The sequence below is a fragment of the Polypterus senegalus genome, chromosome 4 (genome assembly GCF_016835505.1).
Source record: "Polypterus senegalus isolate Bchr_013 chromosome 4, ASM1683550v1, whole genome shotgun sequence".
Taxonomy (NCBI): domain Eukaryota; kingdom Metazoa; phylum Chordata; class Cladistia; order Polypteriformes; family Polypteridae; genus Polypterus; species Polypterus senegalus.
Window position 1 is genome coordinate 36,928,453 of NC_053157.1, and position 18,259 is coordinate 36,946,711.

The window sequence follows — 18,259 nt, forward strand, 5'->3', positions numbered from 1 at the left end:
TTTCTTCATAAATATGGTTTATATGCATTTGCCATGCAGGGTTTTCTATACATTTTTAAAACTATCTTGCCTGTGCTGCTGCTTTCCTTTGGAATTAATGGGGCACGAAGCACCACTGGAAAATAAAAGCCTAAAATTTATCAGACACGTCCTCTTTGAGTTTTGATAAAATAAAACATGTCTTCCATATTTCTGGTGCATGTTTGTGATAACAAAAGGGATCTGGAAATAATCATATTTTTCTCAAGGTAAGGACACATTTTCTGTTCGTTTGCATGAGTTCTCACATAAATATGGAAGTAAATCAAAACAAAACCAATCTGGCGCCATAAAACATTTATTGTGATTTTATCTTCTGAGAGAAGTGAAAGGTTATTACGGAAGACTACAAGTGCTGAGCCATCGCGCACAGCTAGTTTTCTTTAAAAATGGCTGAATCTCCCGTGACCCTGTGTTAGGATATAGCGGGTTGGACAATGGATGGATAGATGGATGGCTGAATCTCACAATATTAGTATTTTGTTTTTCAAAAATGCCACGTATATTCTTTTTCACAGTATGTGTGTAATTGCAAAATGCGGATCACTACTGTCTTGGCTTGAAAAACCGACATATTTGGTAAATGTTAAGGCTTTTGTTTTCTGGTGCTGCTTCATGCCTTGTTAATTCCAATGTAAAGATATTTTTAAAAAATGTTTAGAAAATGCTGGACTTTGGAACACAGTTTTGTGAGGCAAATGCGTACAGTATATACCATGTCTGTGAAGAAATAACTTTGACTTGAGAAATACTGAAATTCTCCTTTAATGCAATCAATTATTTTGTGTTTTGTATTTGTAATTCTTTTAGACCAATTTGCAGTGATTTTGGTTTTTTTTTACTTTGGCATTTATATGGTGATAGAAATAGTCCATATGAATAATAAATGTTCATACTCACAATAATGAACTTTGAATCAGACAATATATTAAGAACTCGGACTGCTGATAATATAAATCTGAATTGGACCTACAGTTTTACCTCTCAGATGAAGCATCATAAAATGAACGCTGGTTACAGAGTCACCACTCAGGACTGGGACAGTAATCATTTTTCAAACAATCCCTACTGGATTTATTCTCAATGAAGTGTCACAAACGTGCGCATGGGGGGCAGTTTACAGGCTCAAATAGTGCTATTCATTGGCCAGACTGGGGTTGGTGCTCTCACTTGATCCTCTCTCCTCTTGTTCCTGTTTAGTTCAGCTGAAGGTCCTGTGTCTCAGTGACATCACCACTGGTCCTCCCATAGACATATATAGGTAGATGCCGCATTAACTGTGTTGCCCAGTCAACACGATAGGTCAGTGTGCCCGCCCTATTGCTAATACTAATACAGGTAGACGTGGAAACCGGGTTTTCTGATGAAAAAACAATAACATTTAAAACAGTATCATTTACATACAACAGATTTTGGCGAATCGTTTAAATGCAGTTATTTATATCCATGTATACACTAATAATTGAAATTATTAAATAATAATATTATTATTAAATAATTCCTCCCATATAAGTAACATTTCTCGGACTGCCTTCTTCCATCTCCGAAACATTTCTAGACTTCGTCCTGTTCTTACACAACACAGTACTGAAGTATCGGTTAATGCCCGAGTCACCTCATGTATTGATTACTGTAATGCTGTTCTATCTGGCATCCCACAAAAACGTATTGTCACAGGTGGCTTACACCTCCCCCAGACCACATGGGGGCGACCGCCCTGGTACCAATGGGGACCACGTGTACAGAGCTTTGAAGCTCAACCTTGTATGGGCCCGTGGTCACCGCCAGGGGGCACCCCAATGCCTTTGGAGCCCTGGACCTCAGCACTTCTGCCACACCCGGAAGTGCTGGGGGGAAGAGGAGCGGGGACACCCAGAGTGCTTCCAGGTGCGCAGCCGGCACTTCCACCACACTGGGGAGTGCCGGTGGAAGATTGTTGGGAGGCACCTGGAGCACATCCTGGGGAGCATAAAAGGGGCTGCCTCCCTCCATTCGTTGACTTGAGTTGGGTGGAAGAAGGACGAGGTGTTGGAGGAGAAGAGTAGAGGTGGCCTGAAGAGAAGTGAGGCATTTGATTGGTGGCCTGGACTTTGGGGTTGTGTGGCACTTTTGTAAATATGGATCGTGTAAATAAACGTGTGTTGGGTGACTTGAATGTGTCCGCCTGTCTGTGTCTGGGTCTCACTCACTCAGATCCTGTAATTTGAGAGTATTCAGTCTGGCAATATGGTGCAGCCTTAGTTTGTGGAAGACTGACACAACTAAAGACATGAGCTCCTCATCTGAACCAATCTCAGCCTGAACAAACTGATTGATCAAAGATACACTGACAGCTTGCCCTAATGTTGACTGTCGGATAACACGCTCAGCTTCTTTAACCACTTTGACTGTACCCTCAAAAGGAATCATCAAACCTCTGTTTTTTAATATGAGCAAGTGGTAGCTTTGATCATATGATGCCGGTACAGCATCTGTTACCATCATATCCAGCCTAAGGGCTACCTCAAACTGCTTTCTGAGGTGGATTTCTTTGGGAAACCTACAAAGTTTGAGAAATGTTACAGCTGACAGCTAACAACAATCTACATACAGTAGTTAGTGACTAAATACATTTAGCCAAAACGTTGTTTGGAGGCTCACTTGAGCACATAAATGCATAGCTTTGCTAGCTTAGCCTGGTGTAGCTAAAGTTAATATTATAAAACAGGATTTTCTAATGGCCAAATATAACCAAAACAATTGTTCAGCCTTACCTATGAAATGTAATCCCCCAGGATCTGGTTTGGAGCGTGCAGCGGTTTGTACAAGCCCAAGCAGCACATGTGTGAGGCATCTTTATCCATTATTTCACTCCACAGCAGTGCCACTTGCAATTTGGCGGTGATGTTGACGTACGACACTGCTGGTCATGCGGTGACTAGTAATTCTATGTCTATGGGTCCACCCACTAACATCACTTCCAGTACCCAGAATTCACTTTCCTGCCACATCAGTTCCTGTTCTGGCCGCCCTGACTCCACCTCTTCGTCCACTGCACCAAACTTATTGAACAGACTCACCCAGTTAGATCAGTCCAGTTGTGAACTCTGATCTGTAAAGACGTGCTTCTTTTATTTTGCTGATTTTTTTCAGTATACAGGGTGGCCATCCCCAAACCTTTTTCTTCTCTGCTGCCTTATTTTTTATCACAGAAGCCATAAACCCAAGACTGCTGGGCAATCATTTAAACTCTAAATCTTTATCTCAAACATAACTAAATGCCAGAACAAGGCATAATTACACCTGCTGAGACCTTTATTTGATATTTTGCATATTTTCATCGATTTTAGTGCAAACTTCTAGGTATTGATTTAAACTCTGAACCATTATTGAATCTTCATCTTTTGCCTAATTAATTTGGAAATGAGCAAAAATAAAAGTATGTATCAGCCTGGGAAAGAAAACACTGTGGGACCACTAGTAGACCTCACAACACCCCCCAACCTCAGACATAATCACAGTGACACAAGTCCCAGATTCAAATAAAAGGTTTAGTACAATAAATTACATTCACAAAGCCTTCTTTTGATATAATAATCCCAAGCAATTCAGTCATAAAAAACAGCATTCCTAAAGTTTTGAAGGTTTAGAAAACAACTGATTTGTCCATGATCCTTGCTCTTTAAACATTATAACAAGTTAAATGCTAATTCTACAAATAAAGACATAGAAAATATTCATCAACTTATATGCAACATATCACTCTACCACAGACGCATTTCATGGCAGGAACTTAATAATTTGTATGCAACAAACAAGAAAAACCTTTTGAAAATGATTTTAAGATACTGTAAAAGGGTGTCTGGTAAACATACACATATGGTTATGTTATACAATTACAGTTAATTTAACTTGTTTATTCTATATTAAAATATACAGACTTCTGTCAAAATGAATTGAGTTAACGCTAAATTCAAAGGGGTTAGATGAATCAGTTAGCATGCTGGCGTAAGAAAGTTAACAAACTTACCTTGGTAATTACAAAGATATTCTTTTACAAAAATTGTATAGTTGTCAGGTTTTGATTCCTTTGTTGTGTAATGAGCTTTTCAAAATGACTTCATACATAATACAAATGATTATTGAAAGTAGGAATTAAGAACTGGAATAAACAAGATTCATTGCTGGAAGTAACAGGAAGTGGATTTACCTGGCAAAGCATCACGTCTGAATTTTGGGACGAGGGCAAATTAGCTTGTGGCCTTGAGACAGATTTAAACTACTCATCATGTCTGGCCTGAAGAAGGGGCCTGAGTTGCCTCGAATGCTTGCATATTGTAATCTTTTTAGTTAGCCAATAAAAGGTGTCATTTTGCTTGACTTTTCACTACATTCATAATGGCTAACACGGTACAACACCCTAGTACTCTAAGTGTACAAAGTGCCATTTCTTCTAAGCAATTACAGTAAGGTACACACTATTGATCTACTTGTATGGCTGTCTTTTACTGAATATGTAATTCCACTAATTTAGTACTATATCATTAATATGCATAATGATTTATAAAATGTCTTTCAGAAAAAAAAGCACACATACCTAATGTAACTTCATATAAAGAAGGAAAGGATTCCTTTGCCAGTTTCAATTTAGTGTTAACAGTGTGGTAAACAAAATAAACTGGTTATTCTAAAAGACTTCTGCTGTCTCTTTGTCTCTGACTGGCCATCTGCAGTGGCTTCAACTTTCCTGATTCAGCATTATATGATTGTGAAGGATGCCCACTAAAAAATACCATTTTTATAGTCCCAAATATATTAAAAATGCCCTTCAAGGGAGAAGAACTGTTAAAAAACATGCTGGCTCGAAAGGAATACAGTAATAATATTTATTTTAAAAAGAAGAAAGAAGCAGAAAATGGTGGAAGACAAAAAAGAAGTCAACAAGACTTTACTGAATAGGCAATCCCGAGTAAATAAATAAAGCAATAATCAAAACCAAGAACATATACAAAAAATCCAGAAAACCAGAAAAAATCAAATACTTTCAGTAAAATGTATTCAAGAACTCAATGAATCACTGAAGTATCAGCTGCTCAATCTGACGACATATACTGTACAGTAGACTGAGGGGGGTTTTTCATCTGTGATGTCGGGATTACCCTGCCTCTTGGTCACAAAGACCATAAGAAAATGTAAAAGCATAACACTTAGAAATTAAATAATTAAACCAAAAATATGGAAAAGCAGGTTAAGAAAGTGGATGGATAGATAATCAAAGAAAACATGATTTTTCATAAGTCAGAAAAAAAATTAAAACCATAAACATAATCATCAAAATACAAAGGTATATAATATTTGAAAAATAACAAAACCATTAAATAAAAAAAAAAACACTCTTGCTAAACTGCAACAGCTACCATCCAGAATACTATAACACAAAATGGCCTCTTGATGCTGTCACCCAAATAACAATACAAATATAAAAAAACTAAAATATAATAATTTTGCATAATGTTATACAAAAATTAAAAAAAAAATCATATAGATTACAAATCATTCATAGCAAAAGGGCAACCATATATTTTCCCCAGGGACACCAAGCTATAACCCCTTGAAGTCGCTCCTGGTACCCTTGCCTCTAACTTCCCTTAACGTGACAGGTCATCCACCTGCCTGCTCTGTCGGAGGACAGCATGTTTTAATACATCTGCGCACAGGATGCTCTCTAGTGACCATGAAACATTTACACCTGTAACATTTTCCTCCTTGCCTGACATCCTCATCAACTCCTGAATCACCTGCCACTTGATGGTCCCAAGTTGCTGCATTCTTTTACTCATCCTGCTTGCCTGAAGCTCCTTTGCGACAGATGGCTCATGTCCAGTAAATGGCATAATGCCCACTGTTGGTCCCTGAATTCTCACACTGACATCTGAAGGACTTCTTCTGTTGCCATTGTTGCCTTTTGGCTTGGCTACTTTGCTGGTACCTTTTGTGTCATCTTGGTGGTGCCACTGACATTTGTAGCCTCCTGCCAGCCGGGTACACTTTTATAAAAGATATAAAATGAAAGCAGTGCTATTTTAACAAGTCCATGCTGGCTTCAGTTATTTTCACCTGAGGGTTTTAATACACCTGCTTATTTTCTATGTTATTTCATGTCTTCTTATATTCACTTGCATGCATCATTTCTTTCCGTACAAAGCTATATTAAAAGCAATAACTAACACTTGCAGACAGTAATATAAGTTCACAAACTGCCAACATTAAATAAGAATAGGAGAGGTGATTCCAAATGAACAGCTGAGGGTTTCGTTTCTAATTATATAATGGATTATAAAGGCGCTCAAAGTGCAGATCAATTGTTAACATTAATCCTTTTAGTCAAAATATTATTTATAGAAGTTCCGGCTTGAATGTTTTTGTCAAACTGGCTGGAAATGATTTTGGATTTCCTGTAAGCAGTCTGGTGAGAAATAATGAAATGTCTGCAAATCCCAGCAGGATTGCCTTTGAAAATTTCGAGCATTTCTTTTCTTTATGTTTGAATACAGACAACACTAACTTTAAAAGTGACTTTTACTTGTGTTTTTTTAATCTGCATTTTCTACGCATGTTTGTGGTTTAATAGATCAATGAGCAAAAGATTGTAATCATTTAATTCTCGGCAATGCATTATTTGTACCCGACTGGAGGGACATGTGTGCTCTTTTATCCTATGCGTAACAATCCAACAGGGATTTGAATTCATTCCAACTGGACGCATAAAGTCCAATTAAATAATCCTATGAGAAATAATATATAACAGTACAGTATAGTAGTTTTTTCTTGAACTTCTGATTTAGTTTACTTATTTTCGACACCAATTGAGCGTTATGAAAATCGTGCTGAGGAAAAAAAATGTGGTTTGAAACTCTGACTTAAGTAAAATATACATTACGTTTCATTTTACTTCGATTTTACTACGATAATGCTTGTTTCATAAATGATGTGACAACTTGCTACAAACCTGTCTAACGTGCAAAAAAAAAGTCACACCACATTGAGCGTATGCGAGCCACCTTCTGTGTTCTTTGGTTGGCTACTGAAACTCAGGAGCACTGCATTCCACTTCCACAAAATCATTGGGAGGTCTCGCGGCGCACCGCTCACATCCGTAAATACTCCTGCATGAAAGTAGTGACATCGGTAGTCTCCTCCCCCGCCGTGCTATGATTGGTTACTACTGGCTGCCTGGGACAACCCCGAATGGCCTAAGTCTCCGTCACTCAAGCGCCCTTGTTCTCGCTGGGAGGAGAGGGGAGGTTGAACCTCAGGAGCTAATTGTAACTGAGCGGAGTGAAACAGTCATTGAATTGGTTTGGAGTTGGAGCGAGGCTTTGCGAAAACTTTTTTATGTAGCTTTTTTTATCATTATTGAAATTGTTCGTCATTTGGACTGACCATCTTGGGTCTTTTGAAAACCTCGAATTACGGAATACAGAGTTTGGTCTTTGGGCTTTATGGCTACGAATATCGAACCTGTCTATGGACTTTCTGAAGATGAAGTAAGTATACCGTGTCACATGCGGAGCCGGAGGCGGGGGAGGGGACGGGTGGTTCACACTTGTCATTCTCGTTTTTTGACATTTTTGCACTCCAGACCCGATGTGAATTCCAAGATGGAAATGGGAACAGGAAAGGGGTGGGGTGCTCTCCTCATCCAGACTGTGTCTTTTGTGACGGTCCCATACCAATCCAGCCTCCTGTTTGTAGTTGGGTACTCGGGGAATACATGCAGCACATTTGTATTTCATTATTATATCTGTTGTCATCGGCTGTCCTTGGAGAGAGTATCCCGTGAAATTGTAACTTTCACTTAATACCATATTTTGTGTTTTTTAGCTGTTAACAATCATTTCGTGATGTATGTGGACGTGACCAAAGGTGTTCGCTGCCTCACCTTCAGCTGCTTTACACTCCGGAATTCTCAGAGTGCACTTTGATTTGAATTCCGCGTAGGATAGTGTCAGCCGAGCTGTTACGAGAGGAAGGGGGAGCCGAGGAAGTCCTTTCTTCTATTTCATTATTGTCGCGGACTCCCACGAATGTCCTCTGCGTGCATTTGTTTATTTATTTTTTTACACTTTAGATTGAAGGACGGACTCATTTGCCCCCAGACTTAAGAAAATAGCAAGCTTAGTCAAGGCCGCGGGGTTTGTGGGGAGTCACCGATGAGCTCTGGTCGGTGTCATTATTGTGGACCAAGTGTTCAGTGTGACTTCTGCTGCAGCACGACTTGATGAATCGTTGGAGCATTCCGTTTGATTCTTTCGTCATGACATGCGCTCCGAACTTGTACCCTTCTGCACTTTTGTCCGAGGTATCCGCGTGGAATAACAGTTGAGTCTCTGATATAAGGATATATTTTTGTAGCGGGAGGAGGAGAAAGAGAGGTGCGGTTTTTCGAGCGAGTCGTTTCCAGTTCCTTCATAATGAGCACCCCCACCACCCCCTCCTGTTCACTTTCACTGTCGCGATCTTCACGGCCATTCTGTGGGGATCCTGTGCGGCTAAGATCGCAGAGACAGTGGATTCCGTGCCACCTCTCAGTTCTCTGCGGGCACTGTTCTTTTTACGGCTTTACCCACGGCACGTTTTCTGAGCTCGATGGGGCCGCAGGGAAGCGAAATGTGACTAGCGATATCATTACTATGATATGCTATCCTCACACCCCCTCCCCCATTCTGTCTGAGATTGACCACGCTCAGCAGTATTGCCCCGCCAAGGCATATAACAATAACTCTCGGCATTCTTTTTTTCCTTTTGCTTTGTACTGATCATTGCATGGAATCGGTAGAATCCCAAACACTTCCTCCCCCAACCCGTAAATGTCGGTTCTGTTATATGAATAGACACTTCTCCAGGCAAGCGATCTTTAACTGCCATTGCCAAAGTGATAACACAAGGTATCAAATAATAATAATGATAATAGGAACACGCGCGCGCGTGTGTAGTGTGTTTGCGGATTTGTCACGTGCTCTGCTCTGTAAATTTATACAGAGGGTAAACAGGGGCGCATAGGGACTTCACGTCATATGCACATTAGGCAGACCCGTCTCCCGGCGCGCAGCCTGGCGGAGAGCTCCGGTCCCCTTGCCAATTTGACGTGATATTACGTTGATTGGCCACTGGAAAGTAAACCATCCATCCCGGACACTTCTGATACCCGCCGTGCGCGCGATGCTCCTGGGTTAGGCACCAACATCTCATCATCCCGTTTAAATATACAGCTTCTTAAAATCTGTTGAGAGATTTTTTTTTAATTGCCTTTTTATCCTGATTTTTGTTTCTGATTGAACATTTGTCTACTCTTCTTTCTTTTGCGCGGCAGTATAAATTACTTTTCCTTCATGATACATTGCTGTAACAGTTTTTAGCTAGTGCGCTGACAGACATATTTACCTTGCTGGTAGCACAGTAGTTTGCACTGCTGGCTCATGGATTCTTGGATCCATAACATCATTGTATAGGCTTCAGCTTCCCTGTGACCCTGTTCAGGATAAACAAATTAATGAATGGATGGGTTAGAATCCTGCATCCAGTCATCATCCATGTGAAGTTTGCAGGTTCTCACAATATTTGTGTGGGTTTTCTTCAGGATACTCCAGTTTTCCACCCACTCTCTTAAAAATAATAGTTCTCTAGTGACATTTTACTGGGTTGTGTGGTTCTTTGTAAAAACTATGCTTGACAAAGAACCATTTCATTCTATGAGGGGCACATTGCATTTGAATTTTGTTTTTTGGGTTCGTAATTTGAGGACAAAATAGTGTGGAGTTACAAAAAAGGACAGAATAAGAATTTATACAGTCAGATGTACAACAAAAGTGGAAGAAATATCTAGACATGTACAGGAATGTAGGTTGAAGTGGTATGGACATGGGATGAGGAGAGATAATGAATATGTGGACAAAAAGAGATGGGAATAGAAGATCAGGGAAAGGGAAAGTGAAGAAGTCTAAAGCGGAGGTGGATAGAAAAAGTTTAAAAAAGGTCTGAAGGAAAATGGTCTGACAGTGGAGTCATTGCAGGACCTAGCTGTATGGAGAAGGTTGATCAAGTACATCGACCCCACACAGAAGTGGGAAAAGATGAAGAGGAGGAGGAAGAAGAAGAAGAAGACAAAACATAGGTCTTTAATGCATAGATGGCTACTGACAGATCATAAAAAAGGATGAACTCAGCCTGCTTTATTTTATGCTTCCAGGGTCATCTTAAAATCCGCAAGAAATTGTTGTTTCAAAAACCCGTTATCATCTATGCTTGGAACATCTTATGAATTTTAAATAAATCAAGGTTCTATTCTTGGAACCGTAATGTGGATCATTCATTTGGGAATCAAAGTGGTTTCTCCCTAATATTGCGCTGAACAACCATTTTAGTACTTTTATTTTTAAGAGTGTATGGAAGGATGCTAACAGTTTGTGAAAACCTGAAATTAGCTTGGGTAGTTCAATGCAGCAAGAGAGGAGAGGAGAGGTTAGACGCACACGCTGATACAGCGCATTGCCGCACCCACCACACGACAAACCAACTCAGGATCCAGATTAGGACTCGAGTGCAGCCATGCAATGGGTGACACCTCCGCACCACACTAGTTCAGATGGAGAGGAACAGTGTGAGTATTTTTTATGGTGGCTGGAGTGCCAATCCTGCCACCAACCCCCCAAGTTTTTCTCTGCAGGTTGCAGGGATGGATGCAGATTAACATCATACCCAGGACAGAGCAATGCAGCAAGAGTCTTTTAAAATCAGGAACCCACTGGCATTTCAAAAATATTTTATTATATATTCATGGAGGATGTTAGAGATATAAATAAATCACATTTCTTTCTGTAACCATCATGTGGGCCATTCATTTGGGACCCAAAAAATGTTTTCCTATGGCCTTACGTGAAGAAGAAGAACCACTTTGGCTCCTTTGTTTTTAAGAGTGCACATCCACAGAGATGTGCAGATTAGGTTACCTGGGGTGTCCATGTTTTGCCCCAGTTTGGGTCAGCACAATAATGGACTGGTGCCATTTGTGGCATCACTAAACTCAAATGCAGAAATAGGCTTGAGCCCTCAGTGCATTGAGGAATATTTTGGACAGCATGAATACTAGGTACTGTGAAATGTGACAATAAATAATAACAATATGAAATGTGACCATAAATAATTAACTATACCATGAAATACATTTCCATTGTATATTTCCTTTTGCATTTATTTATTTCTTCATTTATTTATTTTAGTGACACAAATGCCAAATGAAAGTTTGCTCTGAATTGAAAACCCATCAAAGTCGAGTACTGTTTTTTTTTTTGTTTTTTTTTTATTTTTCTGAATGGCTGAATCATGAGTAGAATGAAAGTAAGCCTTCAGCCTTCAATTGCCACAATTATAGCAGTCACTTCAGGTGCAAACTCCTGATGATGAATTCAGAGTTTCTTGAATTAAAGTGCCCACTTTGCACAGTAATTCTGGGCAGCTTTTTCTGGCACTTGTATCCAATGCGCACAGTCACAACAGTGAGCAGGTGTGTGAGCCCCAGGATTTCCAAGGCAAATAAAACACACAATTCACCAATCAGAAAACAGTGCCTGATAGAGCCCACCCTCTCAACCTTTGACGAGTGAAAGTGACAGTTTAAATTTAAGGGCTTATTTTGTGTTATGTGCAGTGTCACCAAAATAATTTTTTTTTTGTGGATTTTATTGATTTTATTAACAAATAACATGCCATACAAATAAGTCAAGTTTTACAAGACTTGGTTCAAAACATTTCAACCCCCACCCATTAGAAAGAGAGCTAGGCCAGCAGAGTAAAATTTTAAGCTAGTAAAATTAAGTAAACAGATCAGGGGTGCCCAATGCGTCAATCGCAATCAACCGGTAGATCACGTTGCATTCAAAAAACATTTTTTTTTTTTTTAAACGTTAGTCTATCATATATCCTCCCTATGGCATTTGCCACTTGATTGACATACAGGACGGCCAGTCTGAGATCTCTTTTCTTCTGACACACTGGTCATCCTGCACGCACAATCAAACGCACAAGCTACTGCAAAACTCCGGCTGTGATCTAGTTAGCCTTCCAATTTATATCGACTAAAGAAGGGATTTAAAAAAAAATTGTTTGGGGAGGGTATGGGCTGGATGTGGAATCGGAAGAGGATTTTTTTACTCGCAATGTCACAATCGAAGTGCATTTGTCTGATCTGTCAATCTAGCATTGTTATTCCAAAGAAGGAAAATGTGGAAAGGCACTTTGGAACTGTTCATAAAAACTGCAAAACTGACGTCCTTCTGAAAAGCGATCTGAGAAAGAGAAAGGAGAGGGAACTAAAATCGCAGTTAATCGGACAGCCGTCATTTTTCACTCGGCTGAATTCAAAAACTCCTTGACTGCATTATTCGGCTCTACTTATTTATTCGAGTCAGACTCTTCCCACATGAAGATTATTAAATCCAAATACTGTAGTGACCATGAATGTATTGAATTGTTATTGTGCCATAAAGGTTATTCAGTTATGCAGTACGACAGCATAAATTTTATGTATAAAGTATACTCATTATATATATATATACTGTATATTTTAATGTAGGCAGGTCATTTCGACCTGGTCATTTTAAAAGTAGCTCGCAAGCCGAAAAAGTGTGGGCACCCCTGAAATAGATACATTAATAAATATAAATAGATACATTTAATTATTTAAAGTTGCATTTCATGTTGTTATTTATTTATTGTGTCACATTTCATTGTACTTTTGTTTATTTGCATATTTATTTGTTCATTAAATTTTTTTCTAAATATTCCTTTGTATCCTCTGCTCCTAAATTTGATTATGTGGGTTTAAGTTGAAGAATGTTTAGTTGAAAGTGCAGCTTGGATTTTTTGGAAAGATTTGATTATAGTGGTGGAGTGGTACAGCCTTCTTTTTATTGTAGATTTCTCTATTATTCAGTTTACCTTCACCTAACTCTAATTGTTCCCTCTATCAAGCTTGTTTGTTGTTCCCTCAAGCTTCTTTGGTCTGTTTTTTTTAACGATTATGCTAGTGCTCTAAATATTGTAAGGTAACAGCATCAATTTGGGCGCTATCTTGTTGCCCTTCATATTTAGTTATTTATTTAAAAATATTTTAGTTATAGGATATGTAAAGAATATTTTATTTCACTCACCAATCTATAATATTAAAACTTATAAATATGTTTCATAAACAAAGTCAATCCTACTTTTCCACACAGAGATTTTGAATACTGAAAAGAGGCAAATACCGATTTTTAATGGAAAATATTGTGTGAAAAATAATATAATAAAATAATAAAAAATTGAATAGTCTTGCCTAAAGTATATTTGCTCTAATTTCAGTGTGCTTTTCATTGCCTGTGTGAAGTGTGGTCATGTTCACACACTCTGTACTCAGCAGGACATTTTATCTTTATTTACTCGTGTGAGATCAATTATGGCTAGGCCACAGATGTACATACCACATAACTGGTATTACTTATTAAAGATCTCTTTGTTTATGTCAGTTCAAGGTTTGACGTATATGTGATTTATATGTACAGTGGATATAAACAGTCTACACACCTCTGCCTAAATTGCAGATTTTGTATAATAGAAAAATGAAACCAAGATAAATCCCATCAGAACTTATTCCACCTTTATTGCAAACTTGCAGTCTAAACAAAGAAGGTGAAAACAATTCAGGAACTGTTTAGTGAAAAAAGGAAAAAAAAATCATACAAAAATTTGGTTGTATTAGTGTGCACACCCTTTAATAATCAAGACTGTAGCTGCATTTAGAATCAACCAATCGCAGTTAAGCCTCATCTCAGATAGTAGTTAGCATACTCCTGTCATCAATTAAATTAGTTCTGATTGAGCTCCGATAAAGTTTGGCTGTTCCTGGAGGATAATTCTAATATCCTCTTGGTTACAACATACTCCAGAGTGCAGTCCTTAATCCAATTGAAAACCTGTGGAGTAATCTGAAGAGAGCTGTGCACAGGAGATGCCCTCATAATTTGAGAGATCTGGAAATGTTTTTCAAAGAGGAATGGGCAAAAATTGCCAAGTCCAGAAATGCAAGACTGAGAGACTCTTACCCAAAACGAATGAGTACTGTAGTAAGATCAAAAGTGCTTCAACTAAGTATTAGTTTAGGTGGTCTGCACACTAATGCAACCAGGATTTTTATGATTGTTTTTTTCCTTTTTTGCGCTAAACAGTTTCTGATTTGTTTTCACATTTCTTGTATAGATTGCAGTTTTACAATAAAGGTTAAATGAGTTCTGACAGGATTCGTCTTGGTTTCATTTTTAGTTTCTTGTATACATTGTATAGAGAAAAGTATAGGGATCGTGAAAAAAAAATATGATTTTGATGAATTTTGACATTTTAGACCTTCATGAGTCTGAAAATACCATTTCTGAAATGATGTCTGTCTGTGTGTAAACACAAAAACTCGAAAACACTTTGACCTGGTCAATGAGATTTTGTACACATGCTTAATATTAAAAATTAGGAATCCTAACAACTTTTGGGCCACATCCAGCAACTGAAAGTGGTACTTTAACTGAATACTTTTGTAAATTTTCAAGTAAACTATGGTTATAATTACAGATAGATGATTCAGATTTTGTATAGATATTTATAATGATAAAAGCAAACAGATACGAAATTTGAGAAAAATTACTCAACCAAAAGTAGTATTTTATTTAAACAACAATCTGATTTTTTTGTATCATGGAAATATAAATGTGTACACAATATTAAAAACTGTAGTCAATAACTATTATTCATTTTATTTTAATTTATACATAATAAGTTTAACAGTAACGTGTAAACATTGAATATGCCATGTAAATATAAAGATGTAATGGGAGCAATAAGCTGCTGTGTCCCCGTCATGTTCCTAGTAATAATTTCATTTTATATTTTTTTTTATTTCTGCCGTCATTATCACAATTGAATATAGCTAAATACAGTTTTACCTAAAGCAATTTATTGCAGCAAATATTATGTAATGCTAACACTTTTTCTATGTTTTTAGGTGACTATAACTCTTTTTGCTTTGTACGTAATCTAGGTAATGCATATGTAATCATGAAAAAATTCCACCACCGCTTTCGACCTCCCTAAGTGTATAAATATCATTTTAGTATGAAGTTTGATTATAAATAGAAATAAATGATTGTGTATTGATATTATCAATTAGTTATGAGTAGAAACAAAGAGATATGATATTTGTGAAATATTGTGCAACTAGAAGTGGTTCTGATGCCCTGTTCCTCTATTTCAGTATACAAGAAAGTAGAGGGGAGAACACTCCTGATTTTTTTAATTTTTTTTTATTTCACAATACGTGTGATTTTTGGAGGTGTGTTTGTGATTTTTTATATCCACTCTTAAGTATATATTTAAAAAAGGTGCATTCTCTACTCTCAAGTTTTACGTCTTGTCTTATTACACACAGTACAGCAGAGCTTACTGATGCTAGTAGCACATAAACAGTATGAACAATTTTTCTGCCGATGAGCCATACAAACAGGGATTATGGAGTTATGCTTGGCAGAATAACCACTTGAGCAGGAGAGATGTCACTTGGTCATATGACAACTTAAACTGATGACACCCACCCCCACAATCCATCATGGGTTTGAAGGGTCATTAATGAAGGTAGCCCAGAAGGATGGAGGTGGCATGCATAACTAAGCAAGCGATTAGAATACAATATCGAAAAATAACATTGCAGCTAGATGGAAGTGTTCATTTTATTGAAAAGGGCATTTTAAGTGAAAAATGTGAGTTTTGTCAAAAAAAAAATCTTTGCCCTATTGTTAATTATGTTTATGTTAGGATGAGTTCTTGTGGCTAAAACATAAGGAGGGCATGTTTCTATTGGAAGAAGAGAAAATATTGTATTAACACGTACAATATTTATATTTTCTGATTTGTCCAGTCTTATATAAAATTTTCCTTCTCCACTCAGTTACCACAAAATGTTTAAAAATTGAGAAAGTCTTAATTTATTATGTGCAGTGTTTTCCAGTGGGTTGGTGGTTTTGCACTTTATTATTTGTTCGCCATTAGAGATAGGGCAGTTAGCAGACTCAACAAGTGAGACGTTTTAGTGGCAGTTCAGTGCACATGTGAAGAATTGTGGCACATGTGTAAAAAATTCCTTAGTGCTTAGGTATGTGTTTTGAATGTGTCAGTGCACAACATCTGTGTCACAATGAAACAGCAGAAACTGAAAATCTGGGTACTTAACCTGAGCACCCCTATTGGCCTGCAGTTTGAACAACAGTAAAGTAGGCGAAAGTTTCCTTCCCTCCAAACTTTTTGTTAAAAATAATTTTACGGTGTGAGAAATTAGGAAGACTTTGGACTTTCAGGTATTTGCTGATTTTACCAAAGGCGAGCTTGCTGTATGTGCTGCACATGCAGTGTCTCTACTTCCTTCAGTGACAAGGCTGAGAAAGGCAAGTCTACCTACCCCTTATTCTCACCACATTTTACAAGGGTACCATCAAGAGCATTTTGACCAGCTGCATCACTGTCTGGTTTCGGAACTCCAGTGTCTTTGACCACAGGGTCCTACAACAGATAGTTCACATAGCAGAAAAGATAATTGGGATCTCTCTGCCCTCCATTAAAGACCATCTTTAACTAGTGTTACATGCCTCTGCAAAGTTTACAGTATTCTGGAGGACTGCTCCAACCCACCCATGGCCTATCTGTCCCACTTCCATCTGGCAGAAAGCTCTGCAGCATCTGAACCCGTTCTGTAACAAGCTCTATCACTTGGCTGACTGAACGCTGACCTCTGTGCTGCCCCCTCTGCTCAGGTCTGCTCCTAGTAGTTTATTGATATGCAGTACTTTTGATACATTTCCTACCACTGTTCTTTTGATTTTTTGTTGTTATTTATTTATTAATATCTTTTCCAATTTTTTGCTTCATATTCATTTACCCATTACATGAAGACCTACACTAATCTACCTCCCTATAATCTGGTATCTTTGCTAATCTGGTACACGTTTTTTTGAATCGGCAATGGGGGGTGTGAAGGTTACCAGATGAACTCCCATTCGCACCACATCTCTCTTCATAGCTGCCTTCCTGATGTGCCCTGTGTAAATCGCTTCAAACCAATTAGAGGGAGGGGTCTACTGTGAAGTCGTGAGAACGTCAAAACTATAATGGGGGTGGGGGGACCCTTGTGAAGTTATGATTGCTTTGAAACAATAAGAGAGAGGGGCCCCCTGTGAAATCCAGCATGCTGTAAAAGGAATTCACTCGACACACTTAAAAAGGTTTGGGGCAGCGACACGTATATTATTCCTGGCTGCAAAAGAGTCTTTGTTAAATACAGAGATGTTCTCTGTATCGAGTCCAAAACAGAACTGATCAAGGTTTGACAAGGTTGTTGCTTTAAGAGATAAGACAGGAAGTGATGTAAGGGGTCCGGAAGTGATGTTCTTATTTAGTCAGCCGTAACTGGAAGTGATATTCTTCTAGGCACCGGAACCGGAAGTGACATTATCTGTTTTAAATCAGACAGGTTTTCCCGTGGCTGGTCTGTAGAGATAACAGGAGAATGTTTAGTGCACCCTGCCACCCCCTGGCCTGGCATGGAATTACCTTTGCTTAGTCCATACAACATCTTGCTAGTCGCACGTGTGTGACAATGCATAGAAGGCAACAAGGGGTGATGAAGTGGGAGCCTGTGAACTCCTGATCTTGCTGCAGTTTGCACCACCACATCACTCTTCCTAGCCGCATCTTAGGTGCACCAAGCATGTCAAAGCCACAAGGGGTAGCGATTGAGAGAAAGCATGACATTTTGCTTCCGGTACTGAAAAATACCAGAATGCTGGTAAAGTACTGTTTATAATTTTGGGTTTTTCGGTACCTTTCCAGTACAGGTTTCATTTACTGTTTCAGTTTCCTTAATTATCCAACTTATAGTGATTTACATGATATTTTAAAGGTAAGATGAAATGTTTAGCTACTGTTTAGAAGTGATCCTTCTTTGATCCCGAATTTTCACTAATCTGGCACTCTTGAGGTCCCAATGGTGCTGGATTAATGAAGGTTTTTAATTTATACGTAGTATAGTGTAGCACAGTTTGTCATTTGTGTTGCACTTGTTCTTTGTTTATGCATATATCACACCGTGGTCCTGGGGAACATCACTTCATAC

The 18,259-nt window shown here is 38.3% G+C and overlaps 1 long non-coding RNA gene across 1 annotated transcript in view; it reads left to right on the forward strand.

Annotated features, from left to right (window-relative positions):
- Positions 1 to 7,307: 7,307 nt before the first annotated feature.
- LOC120527259 overlaps positions 7,308 to 18,259 on the forward strand; it is a 151,336-nt gene continuing 140,384 nt past the window's right edge. The window contains exon 1 of the long non-coding RNA XR_005633300.1: positions 7,308 to 7,565. This is a non-coding gene — a long non-coding RNA (uncharacterized LOC120527259). The remainder of the gene's footprint in view (positions 7,566 to 18,259) is intronic.